The 10433-nt window shown below is 34.9% G+C and overlaps 1 long non-coding RNA gene across 3 annotated transcripts; it reads left to right on the forward strand.

Moving 5' to 3' along the window:
* Positions 1-1319: 1319 nt before the first annotated feature.
* On the forward strand, positions 1320-4021 carry LOC113298563. Of its 3 annotated transcripts, none has more exons than XR_003334248.1 (5): positions 1320-1416; positions 1629-1678; positions 1840-2007; positions 2123-2677; positions 2954-4021. It is a non-coding gene; the product is annotated as an uncharacterized LOC113298563 (long non-coding RNA). The 3 variants fall into 3 exon arrangements; XR_003334249.1 differs by having other exon boundaries at positions 2127-2677; XR_003334247.1 differs by having other exon boundaries at positions 1840-2677.
* Positions 4022-10433: the final 6412 nt, after the last annotated feature.

A 10433-nucleotide genomic window follows, 5' to 3' on the forward strand; every position in this document is an offset into this window, starting at 1 on the left:
TAAGTTCAAGTCTCCACATACCTTTTAGTCGGATGAAGTTCCACCGGTTCCTCGAGTAGTTCTTCGTCTCCGTAAGATGATCGCCATGGAGTCTGGAGCTTCAACTACACTTGACTATCCTAGACCGAGACTTAGTCATAAATAAACTAAAAATCAATACATATAGTTTCGATCACTAATATTGACAAACATGCTTGAGATAGCAAACATGCGAGTTCGACCGAGCTATGCTCTAACAATCTCCCCCTTTGTCAATTTTAGTGGAAAAACTATCAATACATATGGATTACAAAATAGATAAAAACTTTGTAGCTTCTCGTCCACATGCTTGATCTCCTTGGTGCTTCAACATTACTCGAAATCTTCGTCACTTCCAAGTAATCCAATGATTCCAAAGGTTGTAAGTTTAGCATCATCGTTGTTAAAGTTCCGTAGCCATAATAATGAAAAAACAAATACTCTAGATCATTGTTATACAGTGTCATAGTATTATTACACAACATCAAAGTTCTCATATCATATCTTCGACAACAATATTATGGTGATATGTATCGCTCTACCTTAGTCAATACTTCGTCTCAACACGAAAACCATTCCCCCTTACATAATGATCCGTAAAACACGTAAACCATATGTATTTGTAGTGTGAACTACATATTAATTCTCCTCCTTTTTGTCAATAAAATTGGCAAAGATACGAAAGCGGGATCCTAATGAAATTCTCATGGAGACACTTCAAGACCAAAGAAAATTACATATCAATTTTGTTTAGATGCAATCATAAAGCCGAAGCTAAATGCATTCATCACGGGGTCTATAAAGATACAAGATAACTCCTCAAATATTCCACAGCCGCACTCCCCACAAAGATATGGAAATCAAGCGCAAGTTCAAAAGAACTCTCCCCCATTTGATGTCATTCCCGAAAGAACAACAAGAACGACCTTACTTTTACAAGAAAAGAAGGATTTTTTTGGACATCAAAAACCACAAAATGATTTTGTATCCAAAAATTCTCAATTAAACTAACCACAAGAGAATCCATGATCAATTTAATCGGAATACACAACCAATATAACCACAAACGAATCTATGGTTAGTTTAGTTGGAATGCTCACACAAGAAAACTTATGGAACCACACAATCATTGTTATAAAAAAAGGTGGTGTTTGTCTCCTTGATCAAAGAGTCAATTGGTGGACAGGATTCACCAGTGAGGATCATCTGGTGGTCCTTATCTTTTAGATTTCGTTTGACTTGGACAACTGGGAATGACAGGAGGCCACACTTATTTAAAACGAATGGGAGAAAAAAAAGAAAATAAAACGGGATGTTCCGTTACATGAGGGGGTCTGAGTTAACGAAATAAGGGTGGATGATACTCGAGGAGTCTTATTCTTCCGCATATTTTGCAAGGTTTTTCTGATTGTTTGCTTATTAACAAGATTATTATTTATCTTATCGTCTGCTTCCTTGACTAAATTCAATTTCTTCTCCTAGCTCTCGGTTCTTACGAACCCTAAACCTAAAATCCCGTTCTTTTGTTTTAATTTGTCTGGTTTCTTTTGTTTTAATTTGTCTGGTTTCTTTTGTTTACTTTTGTTTGATTGTTCCCTTATTCACTGCAGGGGATGATGTTAGATCAATCTTAAGATGTGAAATTTACTGTCTCAAATAGGTACTATTTCTAAATTTTATCATTCCATTAAAACTTGAACCCTGTTAACCCTGCAAATAAGTCTATCCCATCTTAGTCTGTTGTTGTTGTTTCATTCATTATTATTAGGGGTTTTATAATTAGGTTTTTCTTATTGCATTCTAACTTTTGAAATTTGATAGGGCTAGAAGAAGTATGAGTTAGATCTTTCGAAGTTAGAGAAGATCAAAATCAACCAACTATATTAGTCCGTCTATTGATGATGTTGTTTCTCTTCTTGGTGTTGTTGACCTGAAGGCCAAAAAAATCTTTGGGGTTGTGCTGAAATAATCCCTGAATCCAAATCAGAGGTCAGTTATGATTATATGATTTTGATTTGTTTGTTTCTTCAGTTTCAGATTGTCTTTGAATTCTGTCAATGAGTTTAGTTGCAAATTTTTGGGTAATTGAATTCTGTTTTTGTAGATAGATTAACAACTAATGACAATATCAATCAATATTTGAGGCAGAAGCTTTTTTGGAAGCTTCTGTGCAAGTTGGAAGATGTATCAGATTCCACAAAGAGGGTAAACATTTTGAACGTCTTGAATGATTTATCCTTGAGAGATTCTACTAATTAAGTTTCTCTGTACCTGCCTTCATGATTTCCATCGACTCACTGCCGCTAGCATTTGGTGCAGCTATTTAATTTTTGTAAATAGAAAACTTATTTAGTGCAGTGGTTATTGTACTCACTTTCATTTGGTGCAGCTATTTTTTTGGCTATATGATGATGGAGACATTCTTTGTATGAGTAATGTAATCCTTTTCCGTGGCTTCTCAAACCCTATGTAGATCTCAACAGATAAGCCCAGTTAACAATTACAAGGAAATTTATAGACGAGCCTTACCAGTGGTAATCCCCAGGTAGAAATGGCAGATTGAAAATGGGCACACTTATGTTTGTTTTTGTATGTGATGGTTGATGATATTAAAGAAAGTTCAGATTTTTCGGTATGAAAATACTGCGGTTGGTAGTAGGTACGAAAATTCTCTTTGATGAAATATAGCACCTACCTCTCTAAATATCTCTCTTTCTCCATAATTGAAAAATCTAATCTCTTTATTCCATTTCCCATGTTATCTTTGTTTACTATCGTCACTGTGTCTATTAGGTTTGAATGAAAAGTCGTCTACCATTTTTGCTTATTGTTTCATGGTCACTAAGACTTAAATCTTATCATGTGTTCATGTTATAAAATTAATTGTTACGTTTACAGTTCACTATGCTGATGATGCCTATTCTATTCGTACCAGGTGCAAGTATGCATACATTGAACATCAATTGTAGTTTCCAGTTTCCACTGCCAACCTACAATATTGCAGTAGAAGAGTCAATCGTTATGCTGAGAGCATCACAAAACCTGCTCCAAAGGCTAAGGCTTATAGTTGATGCATACAATGCATTCTACATAGTAACCGTCCAACTGCAAATTCGACGGTGCGAAGCTGTTTCGAGACATTGGTCAGTATGCTTGAGTTGAACTCTTTTTAAAACTATGAATTATTATTGGGTACTTGGGTTAGTAAATAATGGTTTTCAGAACATTTCTACAAGTCGTCCACAAGCAAGATTTATTATCACAGTATGTCAAAATGCCTTGGTGCACTTCATTGATCAAAATATATAATCCATCAATAATCTAAAAAAGAGTTTTAAACAATGAAGTTTAAAGTGCGAAGAGTTTTGAATTAGGCCAGTTTCAAGATTGTTGTCCCTTGGCAACAATTCAAACTTCAAAACAGCAGATTTTGAAAATTGGTCTTCATACTGTTGGTAGTTCCTCCCAACTTTGCACTCATAGACAAAAAGTACTTGCTATGAACAAGCCAGATCGACATATTTATTGATTGGACTCATTGTCATACTATTGACTATAGGCATATTTTTAGGGTACTGTTATACACAAAAATCTAACATGTTGTTGATCAGTAATGATGTGGATATATACTTGATCTGGCTTATCGATTGATTTCTCATCATTTTGGCGGAGAAAAAGACGCTAGCTTGACAGTTCCGTATCAAACATGTGATTTGTACCAGCTGATATTATGATAGTTTCACATTATTATGGCATAACTCATTCTTCCAAATTCTCTGAAAGTGGAAGCCAGAACTGCATGTTGTTTGCAGTATTATTTGAAGTTCCGTTGGTGGTTACTCTTTTGAGCATAAAAAAATGCTTACTCTTTTGAGCATTACTCTGTGTAAAGAAAGATTACTCTTTCGAGAATGACTCTGTACAAAAAATTAAGGTACTTACAAATGGTTGAGAAATTTGTATGTTTAGTTAATGCAGTATATCGTAAAAGACTTTTTTTTTAGCTACGGGTTATGCAAAACTAAACTGATCCAAGGCTCTGATATATTTTGTGATCATACCGTCTATGTTATATAGACGGGGGTGGGTCCCACCGCACCGAATATGGGCCCATCCCAATTACAGTAAGGGAGAATCCACCGGATTTCTCCCGGTCAACAAATCCTTCCGAAAACCGAATGACTTTTTCAAGTACGGAGATAGTATTATTTATGTTAATATTTTAGTAGTATTTAATTTTTTTTGCTTAATCATCAAATTTCATTAGATCAATAATCGTCAAATATTTACATTATGCAACCATTACTGGGAAGGCAAAAACAGAAACTAAAATATATGGGCACCATTGCTGGGCAGTCCAATATCGAGTTATGTTCAACATTCCAGGAAGAAAATATGTTAAACATTTCATGAAGAAAACCGGTAACAAAAAAAACAATGCCAAACTATTAAACAAGTCAATAAAGTCCCATTTTGTTGCACCATGTGCTAACAACAACCAAAATCGGGGCTGTTACAGCGTGGGTCACATTGCACCATTTATTATATTTCGCGTTTCTCATGTTGTTAATTCTCACTATGTTTTGTTTTGAGAAAAGTCACCATTTGTTAGTCTTTTTGATCGGAATTATAAATTGATTTATTAATTGCATAAAGTTTGATATTGATTATGTTTTATGGAGTTCGAATTAAAATCGTTCAAATTTATTTCAATTAATTGAATTAGGGTTTTTATGATGTGAACTCTCGATAGGTGAAATACGACTTAGTAGATGGCATTTTCTAGGAAGAGTCTACATAGTTAGGAAACTACAATGAGATGCACCACTGTTGAACAAGTAAAGTACAAGGGATACTGCTGCGAGTTATTCCCAGTTTAGCATGGGGTATTGCTATTTTCTCGATATGTACTGTGGAGTCATGCCCACCAAGTTGGATTGTCTAATTGCAGACCAACAAACAAGAATAGGCCAAATTGATGGTTACTTTAATTAAATATAGTGTAGAAAGCTGAGCTTGAACCTGCAATTATTTGCGAAGAGCATAGAATTGTGGTTAATTTTACCGCTCCATGCTTAAAATCTTTGTAAACAAATTGTGAGTTTAGTTTACGGTGAACTCCTCTTTGTTCAATATATTTGATATACATGGATGTCACGAGAGTATGTTTACTTTGTCTGCTGGAAAGATAAAGGGCTACTTGAATAATTATTAAGTGCTAAGTTTTGCAACAGGTAATAGTAAAACTTATCAGATTTCGAGGGATCCAGCACAAAGATAGGATTATGATCGGAACAAGAATTGTAATTATATTTAGGTACAACGAAACAATTAAATTTTTTGTACAAATGGAAAGATATGAGCTGTGTTTCTCTTTTACTGTTGTTTTCTTACATTATGTTCTCTGTTGCCGCAGTTAAACGTCATTATCGGGAAGCACAGCGGAAGATACTCCCCGTTTAGGTAAAACTAAATTAGAGACACCTGTAAAAACTTTATTACTTTACAAATTGAAAAAATAATGATTCTATTCTGTTGTCCTTTGGTCTGTCGATAGTCTAGAAGTATGTTGATGGTCTAGAAGTTGATGATCATGGTTCGTATGAAAAACTTGAGTATAAAAAACTAAATTGGACAAATCAAACTGAAAATAGAGAAACCTGTAAAAATTTAATGACTTTACAAATTGCAAAAATAAATTGATTCTATCCTTTTGCCCCTTGGTCTGTCGATGGTATAGAAGTTGAAGTTCATGTGTTATGGTTTCGTATGGAAAACTTGAGTATATATAAGTAAAGATGAAGCATCGATTGGGTTTGCAGGGAACTAACCTATGTAAGTGGTTTGTTTGTAGGTTGGGTATGATTCACGGGGATAATACGTGGTTAGATTAATTTGCAGTATCCTAGCATTTTTTTTCTGGAAGATATAACAAACCCTTCATCGGCACAAATACAATTTTCTTCCCATCATGTACAGTTCATCTTCTTTGTCCACTGCATACTGAATATACCCATCTTCTCCATCTGATGTTTGCTTTGTTTAAATTGGTTATTTCTTTTTCCAAATATTCTAAACCACTAAACCGCTATAGATATTTTACTTATATGTTACTCTACTTTCATTATATACTAGATTTATGCCCGCGCTATGCATCGGGCATGTTTTTTCTTTAAACCTGGTGTGCACGGGGCTTTGCCCGTTCCATAACAATGTATTTTTGATTTGGTGTGTGCAGCTTTTTCGCACCGTCCCATGACGATGTATTTTTGATTTGGTGTGGTAGTGAAAATACATTAAATAGGTGGAAAATATGTGTATACTTTATTTTATTTTTTTCTTTTAACTTGACATGCGCGGAACTAAAACAACTATAACTTAAGGATGCCTCAAAATTGGATGCCATAAAACATGAGTGTCTAGAAATGTCCCGTAGCTTAGAAACAGTGAGCACATAAAATAAGTGAACATTAACCTCATGAAGAGGTGAGTAATATTTCACACAAACCTTAAGGCAAGTGCCACTTGGTGGCTAGGAAAAGTAGATGACCTAATCCATCTCGCAAAGATCCACCAGATATCTTATAAAAATCACTTTTTGACCAACACATATATCAGTTAATTTAGAAGATGTAGATTAAAGTAAAACTTTAGTTCTATCTTGCATGCATCATAGACTTTGAGCAGAAGTGATACCACCTCCTTTCTTAACCCAACAGTTTCCGGCAGCAAAATTAATTCTACTTCTCTTTGCAAAAATGCACACCTGACTGTATCTTCTTCTTAACACAGAAGGCACATTGCAAATCACGAAGGGGAACATCCTTCAGGTGTGATCAAGATATTTGAGACGATAGTTCTTTTTGCAATTCAACATGAAAAATAATTCTGCTTTATGCTAACCGCAAAAATAACATTTGCAGACCAACCGAATATAGAAAGAGAAGCTAAATGGACCCTTCAAATAAACTGAAGTTATAGTCAAAACATCAAGTCGTGCTTCTAGACAAACTGAAGTTGTACAAACAATTCAAGTCTTGCAATGTGCCCTCTGTGTTAAGTAGTAACACTTAATATGAACGAAATAATTGCAAAGAAGCCTGATTTACCGGAAAAGGTTGAAAAAAAATATATATAAGTAATAACTTAACAGGAACGAAATAATTGAAGAAAACAACTACTGATTTACCGGAAGAGATTGAGACACAAAATATAAGACTTTAAAATTACTTTAAAATTAATTGGTGAAGGCAACGGATATGGAACCCCAGATCTTGCTTTAAGATACCATGCAAATTGGAATTCCCGATATACGAAATTCCAATAATATGATTTCCTCTTGTACCTCTGCATAAAACAACTTGTTTTTGTTGTTTTTATGACCTCAAGCGAGATAATTCAAAGACCGGAAAAAGAAAACCAACCTTGCAAAGCTGTCCTAGGGTTAGGCCAAAACCATCTTCGGACGAACCGTTGGATACTATAGGAAAAAAGAAAGACGTACAAAGCAATTGTATATAAAAGGGATGAATGCACCTTGAGTCTTGAGACATCAGAGATGACACCAAGAAAATCACCAAATACACACACATAAGCGATGAAAAAAAAAAGAAAAAAAAAAGGATGGATTCTAAGTTTAGGGTTCGTACCGAGAGCCAAGAGAGAACACACTGGATTAATCAGGGAAACAACTGATTTTAAGATAACATACATCTTGGTGTTAAGATTAGGAAACATATTATTAATGGAATCATAGATATATATCAGGAAACCCAAGGAACGGATGGCCGGATATATCTCTAGCAAAAGAGCGAAAGTAAAGACAACGTTTGTCGGTATTTTTGGTTCATTGCCTGAGGGAACGAAGTTTTGGTGCCATCACGGTTCATGAAACTATAAAATTGGTCGCGGTAGAATTTGGTTTTCTTTTTTTAATATTTTTTCTCTTGTTTTTAAACTAATCATATATTACCAAGTGTCCTCACCAAAACGTTCGTTTCACAAAACTCAAAAAAGACATATTTCAGCTAATAGGAAGCGAGGGTTTCCTCACCGTTCAACGCGAGAGGTTTATTTGTCTAGGCCTTTAAGTCTTTAAATATGCATCACTTGACTGCATATGTTATATACGGTGAATAAAAATGGGATCCCATGGACGTTGAAGGATGCAATTAAATTGAACCACTATCTTAGCTTAATTGGTAGAGGACATGCTTTTCAACCATGTAGTTGTGGGTTCGATTCCCACAGATGGCATAGCAGTGACTTATTATGTTTGTAGACAGTGTTGTTCTATAGGCAGTCACCGTTGCGACCATTTCCTCTACTTCTTCAAACAGGTGAAACTTCAACTTCATTTGCTTTCCTTAGCTCTCAGTTTCTATCCAACAGCTCACAGGAAGAGGCTTAGAGGGAAAATGGACCAGTTCTTATAATGGAATTGACTGTTTTTTTCCCCTAATTTTATGAATGTTTGCAGGGTTAGGGAAAGTGATAAGTGCCACAAGGAGAAAAGGGAGATGATTTCAACATGTTCTCTTCTTGAATATAAGGAGAATCTACTACCAATAGTCCTTCGTTAAGGTTCTTCTTCTCTTCTTATCTTTCTACAAGGAATAAAGAATAACTTGGAAAGCTTTCCTTATAGCCTTATAGTGATTGAAAATAGGCGTCAACTCCTGAACCAGTATAGAAGCCCGCAGTTTGTTCTTTTCTTAATGGCGTTACGGTCCTAAGTTTGTCATTTAAAATATACTTAGATATTATGTGTGCATCGGTTAGTTTTATTGATTTATCGTCTGATTGTGGAGCTTAGGCATGGACATCATGAAGAGGAAAACTCCAGTTACAGTCCTACACCAATCTTTTTCTTCTTCTTTGTTTTCCCTTTTCTGAATTCAAGGATTTCATTAGGGATTCTACGGAAAGATACTTGAATCAACTTGAATTTTTGTGTTGGCAGGAATATGGTTCTTTTTTGTCTTTCTAAAATTGTTCCTAAAATCTAGAAGTTCTTAGAGATATTTTGTGTTTGATGATACTCTGTTTTTGGTTTGGTTGGTGGCTACTTATTGTTACAAGTTTTCCTTTGGCAATCAGCTTTGGATTCTTCGATTTGTAGAATTACCGTCGAGGCTCAGTCTATTGCTTAAACTGGGCTTTACTCAATCTCAATGTGAGTATATTCGGTGATTTTTCTCTTGATACTCAATTTAACTTGAATATCTGAAATCAGTGGCGGAGCTGGAAAATCAAGGTTGGGTGGCTTGAAAACTTAATTGCATTGCTGGGGGTGGCTTAAGCCTATGGTTTAAGCATGATTTTTTTTGGCCAAACTTAAAACCATGGTAAAAATTAGGTTTTTTCTGGACTTTGGGCTGGCTAGTTTGTATGTAGTTCCTCCACTGTCTGAAATTGTTGATTTTTTTGTGTATTATGTCTATGGTTCAATGCTGATCTTTATTCTTTCTTTTTTTCTTTTCGAAATAGAAATCAACAATTGTGCCGAGTGGGCTGCAGATAGAAGCAATAGAAACTAATATGATGAAAGTTAGTCCGATTGTTCCGGTTTTGGCTTTGGTAAGATTGTGTCTACATCTTTTAAAAGTAAATTTGCTTGATTTAAATACTTGTTTACTGAGAAATTAGAAATAGGATACTGTTTCTTTAATTTTTTTGAAAGTTCCATTGTTGTAGTAGTTTATAAGGCCTTATTTGTGAGTGTATATACATTTTTAAAGCATGATTTTTCATGTATTACCGTCGATGTTTTTCAAATGCCAGGAATCATTATTGTTAGAGGTAGTATACCTGAAAACAAATGCCTTAAGAAATTTTTTCAAATGATTTCTTTTTCCGACTTTGGTCATCGAAGTCTTCATGAAGGGGGCATGGAGCATTCGTGTAGAGTTTCCAGATGCATATTCATACGAATCTTTATTGGATTCCTGAACAAAAAATTCACTCCAACGTTGATGATTTGTGAGAAAACTTACTCTTCCAATTCCAACAGTTCATTTTAGTTAACTGTATTGAATATAATTTATAATTGGATCATCTTATCGCATATCCGACAACATGATGAGAAGATTGCCATCTTCGTAGCGACAACCAATATCCAATGCTTACAAGTCTTGCTAGCTCAGTCTATTCACTAAGTTGATTGAGAAGAGGAACGTTGAAGACTTGATCACCAACATTGTCTTGGTGGTGTTGGTGGTGATGCAGTTGTTTCTGCTTGCTGTTGTTGCACAGAAAGCCGAGTAGAAAGTAAAAATTATGTGTTTTTCAAAAATTTATTTTCCCTATTGTATTATGCGAATTCTTTTGTTTCTTAATGCATATATACTGCGTACGTTGACTTTATGTTTTACCGGAAGAGGCCAAGAAATTTGCGAGTTCTTAAAAAAGGTACA

Source organism: Papaver somniferum, chromosome 7 (assembly GCF_003573695.1).
Source record: "Papaver somniferum cultivar HN1 chromosome 7, ASM357369v1, whole genome shotgun sequence".
NCBI classification, from domain to species: domain Eukaryota; kingdom Viridiplantae; phylum Streptophyta; class Magnoliopsida; order Ranunculales; family Papaveraceae; genus Papaver; species Papaver somniferum.